The sequence below is a fragment of the Eptatretus burgeri genome, chromosome 1, assembly GCF_056783735.1.
Source record: "Eptatretus burgeri isolate ZD-2024b chromosome 1, Ebu_testis_v1, whole genome shotgun sequence".
NCBI classification, from domain to species: Eukaryota; Metazoa; Chordata; class Myxini; order Myxiniformes; family Myxinidae; genus Eptatretus; species Eptatretus burgeri.
This window is the reverse complement of record NC_140961.1, coordinates 129,598,766-129,614,949: the sequence shown is the minus strand read 5'-3', so window position 1 is coordinate 129,614,949 and position 16,184 is coordinate 129,598,766. Positions and strand designations below refer to the sequence as shown.

At 43.5% G+C, this 16,184-nt stretch overlaps 1 long non-coding RNA gene and 1 pseudogene across 4 annotated transcripts in view; one reads left to right on the top strand and one right to left on the bottom strand.

Annotated features, from left to right (window-relative positions):
• The window catches only part of LOC147035409 (uncharacterized), a 116,575-nt gene extending 101,229 nt beyond the window's left edge, over positions 1 to 15,346 (bottom strand). For all 4 annotated transcript variants that reach the window (XR_015062340.1, XR_015062342.1, XR_015062337.1 and 1 more), the window contains exons 1-2: positions 14,926 to 15,346; positions 14,658 to 14,740 (exon numbers count right to left, since the gene is read on the bottom strand). This is a non-coding gene — a long non-coding RNA (uncharacterized LOC147035409). The remainder of the gene's footprint in view (positions 1 to 14,657; positions 14,741 to 14,925) is intronic.
• Positions 1,721 to 3,677, top strand: LOC147035410 (uncharacterized; annotated as a pseudogene).
• Positions 15,347 to 16,184: the final 838 nt, after the last annotated feature.

Sequence of the window (16,184 nt, the reverse complement as noted above, 5' to 3'; positions counted from 1 at the left end):
ATATGTGCTGCCATTGCTAAAATAGCAACTCCCAAACATGTTGGCACTGCTGTGCACATCATAAAGCAGACTCGAAGTAAGGACACGGTAACCCTACTAAATAGATTTGGTAACTGCATCAGTTATAACGATGCGCAGAGATATATATCCACTATGGCAAATGAAGCTAATGATCAGATAGAAGAGCAAGGCTATTTCATTCCTGGAAACATTGCAAAAGATATTTTCACCCAGTTTGCCATTGATAATCTTGACTTTCATGAGAACACCGTTGATGGAACAACTACTCATGGAACCACACATATAATCTAACAATATCCCAATGACGCCACCAGAGAAAACCAATAAAGCACGAAGTGCATTCCACTACAAAAAAAATCCCGTTCAGTGACCCTTGAAGACACGGAGCCTGTTCAACCTTGAAGAAGTTGGATCACCCTTCTTGATCGACAGAAAAGTCGTTCCTTGATTGGACTCAAACTAGTCCCAGATGACACAAACAGACTTAAAATGGAAGAGGACTTCAATATTGTGTTCAAACTATGTATGACAGGTTCCACTGATTTACTCGATCTCACACATGAAACATCTCACTTCGTTCAACGGCATCCAGTATCCTGGAAAAACTTCAAAGAAATGCAGATTGAAAAATGTGAAAAGGCTACTGTGATTGGTTATGGTCAATTTCTTCCTCTTTCCCCAACCAACCCTGATGTTGTTCAAGAGTCAGAAGATTATTGTATGACTGTATCCAAAGATCTGGGCCAAGAATTCTGTCTTGACGTGCGATCCAGCCATCTATGAAATTGTTCTGGCATTACAGAAGAAACATCCCACAAAGTACGACCACCTTATTCTTCAAATGGGTGGATTTCACATTGTAATAAATTTAAGGGGCAATTGGCAAACTGATGAAAGGAACTGGACAAGAAGGCCTTTTCATTGAAGGCGGTGTGTGCTTGCCAGGCACTGCTAACAAGATAACGTCTGGAAAAGATGATCATCAAATGTTGCGAGCTCACACTCTTGTAGAGAATGCTGTATATGCACTTTTCTGGGAAGCCTTCGAAGACTGGCTGGTGGAAAAGTCTATTGGCACTGATGAATTATTATCTTTGTCCATCCAATTGAGTACGATATGTGACAAAGTCAATAGCAGCAAAGACCACGATGTCCAGCGTGCCTGTAAGGAAGCTCAGGCCAGTCTTGATGATGTGATGAAGAAGATGGATGAATTTGTGATGACGAAGTGCATTTTGCCAACAAGTCAACTGTGGCTTATGTACATAGAAATGATAACTATCCTGAAGAGGTACATTTCTGCAGAGAGGGCTGGCATATGGGACCTGCATATTGCTGCAGCCGAAGAGATCCTCCCACACCTAGTGTCTGCTGGACATTCTAAATATGTATCTTGTTTGCCACACGATCTGAACACCATGAAGAATTTACCGGCTTCAATTGAGACCGAGTTCAAAAATGGTAACTTTGTGGTAAGAAAAAAGGAAGGAAAGTTCAATGGAGTTTGGACAGACATGGCACTAGAACAGACGTATAATAAAGATGCGAAAACAAAACTTTTCACTGGTATTACCCAACAACCAGCAACCATTTCAAAGTATTGAAAAGCTCCACCTGGCATCACAGCAATATCTGCACAAACGCGTAAAATGGCCAACATGAACAACACTGATGCTCAGACCTCAAGCTACGACAGTTCTGCAGTAAAAGACAAAAAAAAAACTGTCAGAAAAATCCTAAACAAAGTGAAAGAGAAAATTATCAATCCTTTTAGCTATTCTGGTGAAGACCTGGTAAATATCTCCACAAGACAATTGGCATCAACACATGAACTTATCCAAGCAAAGGAAAGGGGACTGGCAGCCCTTGCCGATGCAGAAAAGTCCAACAGTGAAAAGGTGCAGCCAGTTCATTTGAAAACCTTTATTGAAAAGGTAAAGAAAACTGCTTCACCTGCCCTGAAGTCCAAGAAACTCTACATAGAGGAAAGTGCTGTTATAAGGAGTTTGTGTTTTGCTCAGAACCTAAGCAAAAAGGAGAAACTGGATGCTTTTTCCCACGAATGGGCAGAGTATCCAAGCTCACTGTTTGACCCAGATGATGACCATCCCTCTGGCTATGCTATGCGGAAGGGGAACAAAGCAGATTACCTCATCGCATTGAAGGGAATCATGGGCTCAAATTGGGAGGAAAAGAAAAACCCACCAGTTTCTGATTAGAAAACATGTATGCTTGTCGATATGATGGCCTTCGTTCAACGGTACAGGGACGTGGGTAGTGCTGACTTCGAGCAGTTACAGCGCAGATACTTGGCAAAGATAACAAGCATGAGGCCAGAAGAATGCAATGTCGTCCATGTCATAGGAGATAGATATGACGTTAGTCCATCCGATAGCTTGAAACATGAAGAAAGATATCATAGAGAAAAGGCCTCTCAGACAACAAGAACATACGCTCTGCACCGCTCTCTTCCCGTACCACAATGGAAACATTTCATTGGAAAAAGGGAAAACAAGAGGAACCTGCTACAGTAGCTTTACGAATCTTGGGCGCAAGAGTGCCATACCATCCCAGATGACTGCATTGTGATCGTCGGTAGATTTACACCTGGACCAACCATAATGTTGTCACAACACTCACTAACTGAAGTCCCGTGTTTGGTTTCCCCAGCTCATGAGGAGGCGGACACACGAGTATTTGCCCATGCATTGTACAGTATAGAGGAACAAAACTGCAGTAGAATTGTCATAGAGGCCAATGATACAGACATTATTGTCATGGGAATTTTCTACAGTTCTAACATGTCATCCTTAAAGGAATTGTGGATTCACAAAACCACAACTGGACCTCAGAACCAGAGATTAGATATACACTTGCCATGTCATGCAATAGCACATTACCTTGCATCCAAATATCAAGGGGATATCATAGCAATGCGATTGACCACATACATACTGAGTAGGTGTGACACAGTCAGCTATCCCTTTCGTATTGGAAAAAAGTGCCCTCAAAGTGACCTTTGAATGCACCGAGATACTTCGACCTCTCGCAGAATACGGAACCCAAGGTAAAAGCTTAGATGTATCTACAGAAGTTGTCTCTTCAGCTCGAAATTTTTCTTCGCACTATATGGCAACAAGGAGTTTTCAGGCACATGAGATGAACTACACTGCCACTTGTTTATGACGAAGAAGGGAGATATTTGTTCTCTACCACCCACAGAGGATGCATTCTTGCTGCATCTGCTCAGATCACTCCATCAAACCACAATATGCAAACGTGCATCACAGCCAGACCCAGAGCTTCCTGACTTGTAAATTTGGGAGGCCCAAAAAGAATGGCTGCCTGCTTGCCACACGAATGACGAAACCCTCAAAACTTGGAATAGTTCAAACCCATGGTAACCGCAAGAAAGGTAAATGCAAAGGACGCTGTTTATGTAGAATGGCCGGCTTGAAATGCACCATTGCCTGCAAGTGCTGCAGATATCCACAGAATTGCGATCTAGCCTCGGAGGATGAGGACTATTTGATATGAATATTTAAATCAGAACTACTATGATGAGCAGATTGGAACTCAGTGTCACTGACATTTGGTCATTGGTTCCTATAGGACCAAGAAATTGAATTGAATGTGAAGTTTTGACGACTGAATTACATCACACACTTTATCATTACCCAAACAATAAAAAGGGTTAATTTTAGGCATGAAAGGGTTAATTCGTATAAATGCATATAAAGCCTTATCGTACTAATATTTGATGCTATTAAAGATGTCACTGCAAAAAAAATGCAGTCTCTCGTCTATTTCATAAAATCCACATTTTTAGACATTTTTGCTGATTTTGCACTTTTGTCAGAATGAGTTAATATGAAAACTATTGTACTTATGTAACTTTTCTTAAAACCAAAAACGAAGTGTATATGTACTCTTATATTAATGGTGTTTGTGTTTTTCACTCTTTTGTTTTGGCTAGAACACTACATATTATATCACGATTTCCCATATTTTGACTTCTGGCAAAAATACGTGACCTTTTGGCCTCTAGTGACATCATTGATGATGTCATCAAAATTAAAAAAAATTATCAAAATTTAGCTTGACCCTAGCTCTTTCCAATGATACCTAATATGCATGTATTTCAACACAATAAATGCATAAAAATATCATTTCAGTTTCCCCTACCCCTAATTATTTGGCTCATTTAGGTGATCTCATATCTTCAAACTTCTACCCACAGAAATTGTTCGCAAGAGTGTCTGATGAGCAGACCTCTGAAACCTTATGAGGAATGGACATACCTACCTAAAAACACATAGAAACAAAGTATAGCAAGAAGTGTGACCTCCAACCCTTATTTTGCATGCTACGGTAGTCTGGGTCCCCTACTATATACTACAAGGGGGCAGAGATTCAGAACTGCTTATCTGTTTGTGTGTTATCAGATAGTTTAAACTTTAAAGCATGACACCACTGCTGTTCATGCATTCTATTCTAAAGTGTTTCCCTATTTAAAATCTGTTATTCCTAGTTTGGAAAAGGTTTCATATTTTTCAGATGGTGCTGCTGCAAGTCAGTATAAAAATTACAAAAAATTTTGAACTGATGTTCCCATACAGCAGACTGTGGTGTGCCTGCAGAGTGGCATTTCTTTGCCACATCACACGGGGAAAAGCCCATGTGATGGGATAGGGGGAATGGTGAAACGACCGTGCGAGAGCAAGTCTGCAGGCTCAACTACAGAACCACATTTTGACAGCAGAAGACATGTTCAAATGGGCAGATGGTCATATCGAAGGCATTAAGTTTCTTTTTGTTAGTACAGAAGACATTCAAAACTAGAACTACGTTGTCGATGGCACACCATCACATATTCCCGCGCGCACTGCTTTGTCCCATCAACGCCAGGTGAAATTTTATCTTGCAAAATGGATTGACTATTCTTTTCTATTTGATGTGCTTTATGACCAAAGACTTACAATGTTTACGAAATCAGAAGTCATTGCAAGCATGTCAACATTTCATGAAACATTAATTTAACACTTCTTCTTCCTCTTTCGGCTTGCTCCCGTTAGGGGTCGCCACAGCGGACCAACTGTCTCCATTTCGCTCTATCCTCCACATCTTCCATTGACACTCCAACCACCCGCATGTCCGCCCTCACCGCATCCATGAACCTCTTATTTGGCCTTCCTCTTCTCCTCCTGCCTGGCGGCTCCATCTTCAACATCCTTCTCCCGATATACTCCGTTTCCCTCCTGTGCACATGTCCAAACCATCTCAATCTCGCCTCTCTCACTTTGTTTCCAAACCGTCCTACCTGCGCTGTCCCTCTAATACACTCATTTCTTATCCTATCCATCCTCGTCACTCCCAACGAGAATCGCAGCATCTTTAACTCTGCCACCTCCAGCTCTGCTTCCTGTCTTTTTGTTAGCGCCACCGCCTCCAAACCATACAACATAGCTGGTCTCACTACCGTCTTGTATACTTTCCCCTTCACTCTTGCAGCTACCCTTCTGTCACAAATCACTCCTGCAACTCTTCTCCACCCCCTCCATCCTGCCTGCACTCTCTTTTTCACTTCTCTCCCACACTCTCCGTTACTTTGGACAGTTGATCCCAAGTATTTAAACCAATCCACCTTCCCCACCTCAACTCCTTGCAACTGCACCATACCACCACCCTCCCTCTCATTTACGCACATGTACTCCGTCTTACTCCTACTGACTAACATTCCCCTTCTCTCCAGTGCGTACCTCCACCTCTCAAGGCTCGATTCAGCCTGCTCCCGACTCTCCCTACAGATCATGATGTCATCCGCGAACATCATGGTCCATGGAGACTCCAGTCTGATCTCGTCCGTCAACCTGTCCATCACCATTGCAAACAGGAAAGGGCTCAGAGTCGATCCTTGGTGCAATCCCACTTTAACCTTAAACCGGTCCATCATTCCTACCGCACACCTCACCGCTGTCACACTGTCCTCATACATATCCTGCACGATCCTCACATACTTCTCCAACACTCCCGACTTCCTCATACAATACCACAACTCCTCTCTTGGCACCCTATCATAAGCTTTCTCTAAATCCACAAACACACAATGTAACTCTTTCTGGCCTTCCCTATACTTCTCCATCAACATTCTCAAAGCAAACATCGCATCAGTGGTGCTCTTTCCTGGCATAAACCCATATTGCTGCTCACAGATCATCACCTCTCCTCTCAACCGAGCTTCCACTACTCTTTCCCACAACTTCATGGTGTGGCTTAACAACTTTATCCCTCTGTAATTTCCACAGCTCTGCACATCACCCTTATTCTTGAAAATCGGAACCAGCACACTTAATCTCCACTCCTCCGGCATCCTCTCACTTTCCAAGACTTTATTAAACAATCTGGTTAACAACCCCACTGCCATCTCTCCTAAGCACTTCCATGCCTCCACTGGTATACCATCTGGGCCAACCGCCTTTCCACTTTTCATCTTCTTCATAGCAGTCCTCACTTCATCCTTACTGATCCACCCCACTTCCAGATTCACTATCTCCACCTCTTCCAACCTTCTCTCTCTCTCATTTTATTCATTCATCAGCTCCTCAAAGTACTCCATCCACCTTCTCAACACACTCTCCTCGCTCGTCAGCACATTCCCATTTGCGTCCTTTATCACCCTAACCTGCAGCACATCCTTCCCAGCTCGGTCCCTCTGTCTTGCCAATCGGTATAAATCCTTTTCCCCTTCTTTTGTATCCAACTTCTCATACAGCTCGTCATATGCCTTTTCCTTGGCCTTAGCCACCTCTCTTTTTGCTTTTCGACGCCACTCCTTGTACTCCTGCCGACTTTCTTCATCTCTCTGACTATCCCACTTCTTTTTCGCCAACCCCTTCTTCCTTATACTTTCCTGTACTTCCTAATTCCACCACCAAGTCTCCTTATCTTCCTTCCTCTGTCCAGATGTCACACCAAGTACCTTCCTTGCTATCTCCCTCACAACTTCTGCTGTCGTTGCCCAATCATCCCACCCATCTTTACCACCATCCAACGCCTGTCTCACCTCCTCCCTAAATTTCACGCAACAGTCTTCCTCCTTCAGCTTCCACCATCTGGTCCTTGGTTCAGCCCTCACTCTCTTCCTCAACCTCACCTCTAAAGTCATCCTACAGACCACCAATCGATGCTGTCGAGCTACACTCTCCCCTGCCACAACCTTACAGTCACTAATCTCTTTCAGGTTGCATCTCCTACTTAAGATGTAATCCACCTGTGTGCACTTTCCTCCACTCTTGTATGTCACCCTGTGTTCCTCCTTCTTCTTGAAATACGTGTTTACCACTGCCATTTCCATTCTTTTTGCAAACTCTACCACCATTTGCCCTTCCACATTTCTCTTGTTGAGACCGTACCTCCCCATCACCTCCTCATCCTCTTTATTCCCTTCCCCAACATGTCCATTGAAATCTGCTCCAATCACCACTCTTTCATCCTTGGATACACTCTCCACCACTTCATCCAACTCACTCCAGAAATATTCTTTATACTCCATCTCACACCCCATATGTGGGGCATATGCACTGATGACATTCATCATCACCCCTTCAATTTCCAACTTCACACTCATCACTCGGTCAGACACCCTCCTCACCTCCAATACCCTCTTGACATGATCTTCCTTCAGGATTACCCCAACACCATTTCTCCTCCCATCCACACCATGGTAGAACAGTTTGAAACCACCTCCAATGCTCCTCGCCTTACTCCCCATCCACTTGGTCTCTTATACACACAGTATGTCCACCTTTCTTCTCTCCATCATATCAGCCAACTCTCGCCCTTTGCCAGTCATCGTCCCAACATTCAGAGTTCCAACTCTCACCTCCACACTTCTACCCTTCCCCCTCTCCCACTGCCTCCGGACTCGCCTTCCCCGTCTCCTTCTCCTCCTTCGCCCAGCAGTAGCACAATTTCCACTGGTACCCTGCTGACCACCGGTACCGGTGGCGGTCGTTGGTAACCCGGGCCTCGACCGATCCGGTATGGAAATTCGTTTTGTTGTCCGCATAATGATTTGGCATAGGTTATTACGCCGGATGCCCTTCCTGACGCAACCCTGGTCGCCTCTTACGACACACAGGGATATGGTACACCTATTCTAACCGGGGCATACACCGGGCCCAGTACAACTGGTGCTCATTTCGCCGACCTCGGAAGGATGGCAGGCTGAGTCAACCCCCTGGTGTTTTCGACTTGGTATATATATATATATATATATATATATATATATATATATATATATATATATATATATATATATATACATATACATACATATATTAATTCAGTGTCCCAACGGGGCTTGAACTCAGGACCTCTTGGGTCCCAAGCCACTGCCCTTACCACTGCGCCAACACCAGGCTCAATTTAACACTGTCCAGCAATATAGAACTGTGCATCAATTTAATCAGAGGAATGAACTGTGTATAATATTAATTATAATTATTCATAATCCATTAGATTAATGCAGTAAAACCTGTGACTGTCACTCATGGGGGCCACATAAGTAAGTTCTTTATAAAAGAATTTACCATGTACAATGGTAAATACACTTTAAAAAAAAAAAAAAATCAGCCCCCATGACCCCACACCCTCTGGCCCGGCCCCGAGGGGTCATATCAAAAATCTGACAGCGTTGTGCACTTCCCCATAAATAGATCTACTATGTCCCAAAGTTTCAAGTTCCTATCTCAAACGGTGTCAGAGGAGCTATTTTGAGCCCCTATCCACTAAGCACCCTCTACCCCCCCCCCCCCAAGCACCTTCTGATCTTCATGTGTTAAAACAAATATGTTGTTAAACGTATAACTCATGAATATGTTTGATTTAAAAAGCTATGACAATTTTTTTTTTCAAACGGTGTAGGAGTTACAGGGTAAGACAGACGGACGTACGTACGGACGGCGGAGACAATCACAATATTCCCGCTTTTCCTCGAAAGCGCGGGAATAATAATTCTGAATTCTGAAACATTTGACCTTGAATCTCGGTATGCTGCTGCTGCAACTTTGGCTGGAACACGTTCTCACCACAGCTTTATCCCTACAGCTGATGGTAAGATTGAAATGCGTAGGGTTTCATCAGATACAATTTTCAGCACTGTTTCCGTAGGTACCGGTACTGCACAAAGTACACTTTGCAACGATTATTCTAAATTTATTCTAAATTCTAAATTGTTTGTATGACTCAGAGTGGTACATTGGCTGTATTGTGGAGTGTTCAGATGAAAACCAGGATGTATTAGTTAAGTTTATGAAACGATCTCGTCAAACATTATCTTGGCCAGAAAATAGTAAAGATGAATGCTGGATTCCATTTGATCACGTCCTGTGTGTCGTCAGTGTTCCACATGTAACTGGTAATAGTGCAAGACACAACTTGCTACCTGAGAATGATTTTGAGCTGATAAAGAGGAAATTTGAAACTGCTTGATGTAATGCTTATACTTTAAATATGACTTTGTTATCTAATTTGTCCCTGAAGATGGTTGAAAATGCCTGTGAAATGTTTGATGTTCACAGCGACATATACATTCTGATATACAATTATGAAAAAGCTAAATGTTGTATGCAAACGTGTATCCTTGTAAATATGCACTTATTCCAATGTCACTTTCCATATGAAAATAAAGTATGTGTCACTTTTTAAGATATTATTTAATATTTATTACTTTTATATCATACAAAATGCACCATTGTACATTGTGCCTTTTTTCATGATTGAGATAAGTGTTACCATCTCATTTTTAATTGGAAAAATACATTTTTGAGCCACAGCAAATTAACCACAAAGTGATTCTGACCATGAAACACGACTGCATGCTCATAGTGGTGTCAGCTTAGGAATTCTTGACATGGCTTCCACTTCAAAAAGCACACCTATTACTTTTATTCTACATCTTTCATCGAACGTGTTTTTTTTATAAATAGTGGGCCTTTATAAAAATCGTTTAAAAATAGAAGGGATTGAGAACTATTGAATTTTCTACCACAGTTTGCTTATGTCTGTGTCTTTAAGTGACAAAAATTTAAAAGAGCTGTGTAACTGTCAACATGGTGAACACTTGGGGTAAAACCAGAGTAAATTTCAGTGCCGTTGAGTCTGGAGCAAAGTTCAGGCACCGAGAGCACCCAAGATTTTGCTCCAAAAGGTTTCAGTTTTCTTGTGTAAATGATCCAGTCACTGGATTATGTAAATCAGGCAACAAAATTCTTCATGATGAATAAACTGACTGTTGGCAGCAATTTGAAAACTCAAATTTTTTTGACTGCATGTTACAAATCACTACTTTTGAGAGAACTTATCTTAAAAAGTATTTTAAGTAGAACATTTGTGATGTCAGATTCTGAAAGCCTCACTAATAGACACGATTTGTGTGAATTTTCAGAACTCTGTTTGTAAAACTCTGGAATTTAGAGCCCTTCAAAAATGCTTCAGATACAAATCTGCAACTCGCGACTGCGAGAATTGAAACACCCCTCAGGTGTTTGTAGGGCCATATCTCGGACACTACTTGGAATTTTGAGCTATACCTTGGCAAACCTTCCTCATATATGTCAAGGCAGCTTGAGAATTTTTTCAGGAAAATCTGAGGGGGTCACCGTAGAATTTCATTTTTTTTGGCCGATTTGACACGGAATGACCCTGCAGTGAGTCAGATCGGGGACCAACGGAGCCTGGGTTGTTCAGAATTCCCCCACAGGTTACGGAAAGCTGCTTCACTCATGAGACGGCAGCACCCGTGTCTACCTCCATTTCCATGGTCCATCCATCTATATCTACGATAAACAATATAGGAGGAGACTGTCTGCCCGCCTTTGTGTTGAAAAGGTCATACGACTGAACACTGTGGCTGGTAGGGCCGTCTCCATCAGTCGTGTCTTCCTGGTTATGCTCCGAATCAAGGAAATTGGATTTGCATTCGTCTCTACTTGTCCTCCATTTTCGACAGTAATAATTGAAGATAATTAAGACAGTAAGATAGCAGGGGTCTTTCAGTCAGAGAGTAGGTCATGAATTGAATGGTCTCCCCATAAAAGTAGTCGTAGAAGGAGTAACTACGTTTAATTTGGAATTAGATGAGTGTGGCGTATCCGAAGGATTACGGGGTGAAAGTCCAGATACCACATAAGTCGAAGCTCCACGTTTATTGCCAGGGAGGTGCACACTGCGCATGCGCGTGGCGGTCGCTTCACAGAACCTGACAGCATTTCGCCCCCCAAATGAAATCTTGCAAAACATTATTCCTCCAACAACACTTACACAACAGTGCAAGGTACAATCACAAATTCAACCGCTCCGGTGCCTTGCATGTGCGAGCAGAGCGTCGCAAGATGGGTGACTGTTCGTGTGGAACAGCGGCAGTCTCAAGAGGAGATGGAGAGGAAGGAGGAGGAGCAGGCTCCACCACACTACTATCGGGCTCAGACTCAGTGGGCTCAGACACTTGGCTCACAATCGGAACCGACACCAGGGAATCACCCCCAAAGGGCTGAATATAGTTTGGAGGATTGGGGGTCACAATGCTTCAGGTGGAGCTGGTCAATATGTTTACGTACTGTTTGTCCATTGGACAGTTCCACAACAAATAAAGAATTGCCAATTCGATTTATAACACGACCAGTGAGCCATTTAGATCCACGGCTGGGACTTAGAACAAAAACAGGATAGAACACATTGATGGCACGTGGAACTGAGGTCCTGTCATGGTACCACTTCTGTTTATACTGGTGGTCCGCAACCCTGGACAAATTATTCGGATGAATCAGGTCGAAGCGTGTCTTTAGCATTCAACCAAACATCATTTCTGCGGGTGTGCGTCCAGTGGTTGTGTGCGGACGTGTCCTATATGTAAATAACAAACGTGATAACTTGGTTTGCAGAGAAAAACCGTCATTTGCCTTTTTGAGACCATTCTTGATCACCTGGACAGCTCTTTCGGCCTGACCGTTCGAAGCAGGTTTAAAGGGAACACTGTGATTGTGCTTGACACCATTTTGTTTCAAGAATCCTGAAACACAGCGCTGGTGAAACATGAGCCATTATCACTAACTACACAAACTGGCAAACCATGAGTGGCAAACATGGCACGTAAACCTTCAACCGTGATTTCTCAAGTACAGGATGATATAATAAGGCTAAACATTCAATCCACTTTGAATGAGCATCGATAACAACCAAAAACATCTTCCCTAAGAATGGACTAGCGTAATCGATGTGAATTTGAGAAGGCCAGGACCATATGTGAAGCGGTGCCTCAGGTGAGTTCAGGGCAGTGGCCTGACACACGGAGCAATGGCGAACGCAGCTCTCTAGGTTTTCATCTATACCCGGCCACCAAACATGGCTCCCGGCAAGTGACTTCATAGTTACAATCCCTGGATGTGATTCATGTAGCTCATCACACACCTTGTTTCAACCTTTGGGTGGTACAATGACCCTGCTGCCCCACAGCAGGCAACCAGAATGTAAAGACAACTCATTTTTTACGAGCAAGGTACGGCCAAGTACAGCCATGACCATGTAAAGGGTCGAGTCCACATTTGTCCATTGTTCAATTTGTTTGGAAGTGATTGGAGCATTATGACAGTCAAGCACACTCATTGCCATCAAAATTTCTCCCGGTACAGGTACATTACCCACGTTAACTGGTTGTGGTAATCTACTCAAAGCATCAGCCCAGAAATTCTCACTGCCAGGATGATACCTTCTAGAATAGTCATAGGCTGATAACTTCTCAGCCCAATGCTGAATGCGTGCAGAGGCTTGTGGGTTAATTCACTTCCTCTCATTGAACAGGGATTGCAATGGTTTGTGGTCGGTTACAAGTTCAAATTGTCGACAGAAGAGATACTGATGCATCTTTGTTACACCAAAAATACATGCGAGAGCTTCTTTTTCAACCATGGAGAAGTTTCGCTCCGCAACTGACAAAGTGTGCGATGCATAGGTTACAGGCCGTAGTATACCGTCATTACGTTGCTGTAACACACAGCCAATGCCATAAGACGAGGGATCACAGCTGAGAACCGATGGTTTAGCAGTATCGTAGTACACCAACACTTTCGATGAACACAGCAACCGTTTTTCCTCAGCAAACGCCTGACTACACTGCGTACACCTTCGCCATTCAACAACTTCATGAAGGAGTTTGTGGAGAGGCTCAAGGATGGTGCTCAGATTCGGACGAAAGTTACAGTAATAGTTCAACATACCAAGGAAAGCTTTGAGCTCGGTCGTGTTCGCAGGAGTCGGAACATCCTTGATAGCTTCCGTCTTGGACGTGCTGGGCCTGATACCATCAGCACTGACAATACGACAGAGAAATTCGACATCGGGAAACATAAATCGACATTTGTCATGTTTCACCTTAACTCCAGCTTCAACAAGACTTTTGAGAACTGCCTCGAGGTTACACAAATGTTCAGCATCATTGCGGCCGGTGATCAAAACATCATCTTGAAACACTACAACATTTGGAATTGCTTTCAGCAGATTCTCCATATTGTGTTGACATACAGCAGTGGCTGATTTTATTCCGAAAGGACTGCGGTTACAAACAAACAACCCCTTGTGAGTGTTGCAACATGTATTCTTCTTGGAGTCCTCGTCAAGCAACATCTGAGTATCAGCAGATTCCAAATCCAGGCGGCTAAACTTCTTTCCACCAGAAAGCGTAGCAAACAAAGCATCTGCCTTGGGCAGAGGATAATGATCCTGTTTGGAATACCTGTTCATTGTTGTTTTGTAATCAACACAAAACCGAACACTACCATCTAACTTAAATACAGGAACAATTGGACATGCCCAATCACTGAACTCAACAGGACTGATAACACCTTCCATCTGCAGGCGGTCGAGCTCTGCCTCGATCTTTGGATGCATCATGTGAGTTACGGACCTCGCTTTACAAAAGATTGGTTTAGTACTCTCATCCACATAGATTTTGGCTTTAACACCTTTAAAGGTGCTGACAACACCTCCAAACAATGAGCGGTATTTGTCAAGAATGGCATTTTGATCAACATCACAAGCCAATCAAGTTTGATGAATTCAAGCCAATTACGCCCAAACAATATCGGCCCATTTCACTGAACGGTCCACAAGGGTAGTTTCCGTGACACATCATTGTAGGTGACCTTCACCTCCACACGACCAATCACAGGTATCAGTTCATCGGTGCAAGTTCGCAACTTGGCGTTCACCAGTCTGAGTACCGGTGTCACTGTCTCCTGGCTAAACAGCCTATTGGAAGTTTCGGAACTCATGATTGACTGGCTGGCCACGGTGTCCGGCTCCATCTCCTCGGCAATGTCATCCACCCTGACATCCACCACTATGAGTTTGCTCTTATCCGACATACTGAGCAAATCATGCTCCTTTGAAGCAGGAGGTATTGCTTCACCACCGGTCACTGGCGTGGCCAAACCGATCATGTGGTGATTCGTACCGTGTTGGGATGTCTGGCGACACATCTTGCATAGATGGCCAAGTTTCCCCACAGTTATGACACGAGCAATGTTTGAAACGACACAGGTGGGGTAAGTACCTGCCCCCACAACGCCAACACGGTTTACCTGTTGGAGAACCCGACGATCCACTGCTCTGCTTCGGCACAGACGAGCTCGCATTACGGAACGAGGTGATGTGTTGAGCAGATCTGTGAAATTGACACAGCTCGAGTCAGATCGACGTCGGGAACAACCAACAATTTCTGGAGGATAGTCTCCTTATTGATGCCAATAACGAAAAACATCTCAACATCTCATCCAACGTGGCACCGAATTCACAATGTTCAGCCAATCTGTGAAGGTCAGCAACAAACTCGGACACCAACCGACCAACCTTCCTCCCACGAGTACAGAACTTGTACCGGGACACGAGTTTCGGCTTGTGGTGTCTGGTCACAACCTCGATCAGTTCATCGAAGGTTTTGTCCTTCGGTTTATCGGGAGTAACCAGTTCCTTCATCAGGACAAATGTTGTTTTACCACACGCTGTGAGCAGCATCTTGTGACGCCGCCATCTTGTTAGCGATGAGGTATTGTCCCAATCGATCAGCAAAGTCTTTCCAGTCCTCATCCGGCTGATACTCCACCAGAATTCCCTACAGACACCATAGTGAGCAATGCCGAATTAGCAAAGCACTAAACTCGTCGCCAATTGTAGCAAATCCCAAGGATTACGGGGTGAAAGGCCCAAACACCACAACAGTCGAAGCTCCACGTTTGTTTCCCGGGGGGGAGAAAGCACACTGCGCATGCGCGTGCGGCAGCTTCACAGAACTTGACACTGGGGAAGAAGAAGAAGAAGAAGAAGAAGAAGAAGAAGAAGAAGAGTAAGAAGAAGAAGAAGAAGAAGAAGAAGAAGAAGAAGAAGAAGAAGAAGAAGAAGAAGAAGAAGAAGAAGAAGAAGAAGAAGAAGAAGAAGAAGAAGAAGAAGAAGAAGAAGAAGAAGAAGAAGAAGAAGAAGAAGAAGAAGAAGAAGAAGAAGAAGAAGAAGAAGAAGAAGAAGAAGAAGAAGAAGAAGAAGAAGAAGAAGAAGAAGAAGAAGAAGAAGCGTTTCAGATAGAGGAGCACAGGGAAAGTGGTCGGACTTGTCGGGAGCCTGCTTGTGGATGGGTTATCGTATCTGGTGTTGGTGGGAGTGCAGGTTTAAGAGGCTGAATGACCTCCTCCTGCACCAAAGTTCCTGGTTATTCCTTGTTTCGGCTCAAACCCTCGGTGGATGTTGAGAGCACGGATAAAATTCCGTTTCTATGTCCTTTTGTTCACTGAAACTATTCCACCGGACATTTCAATGTTTGAATGTTCGTCGCTGCGTGTTGGAACTTCTGATGGACTCGACCAAACGATTTAAAGTTTTATCCACATGAAATAAATGTATTTCTCACCCCTTGTGTTTATGTTATTACACGTCGAAAATATACGATTGGATTCTCCATTGATGAATAACAGAAACTACTCGTCTCCACCGGAGCGGTGTATAACTCTTGGTACACTGCTCCCAAAGATGTGTTCGGTTACCAAGTTTATTATCGAGGCCTCGCTAAGTGGAATTCGGCAATCAATCGGCGAAGTTATTTATATACTTTGCAATATAAT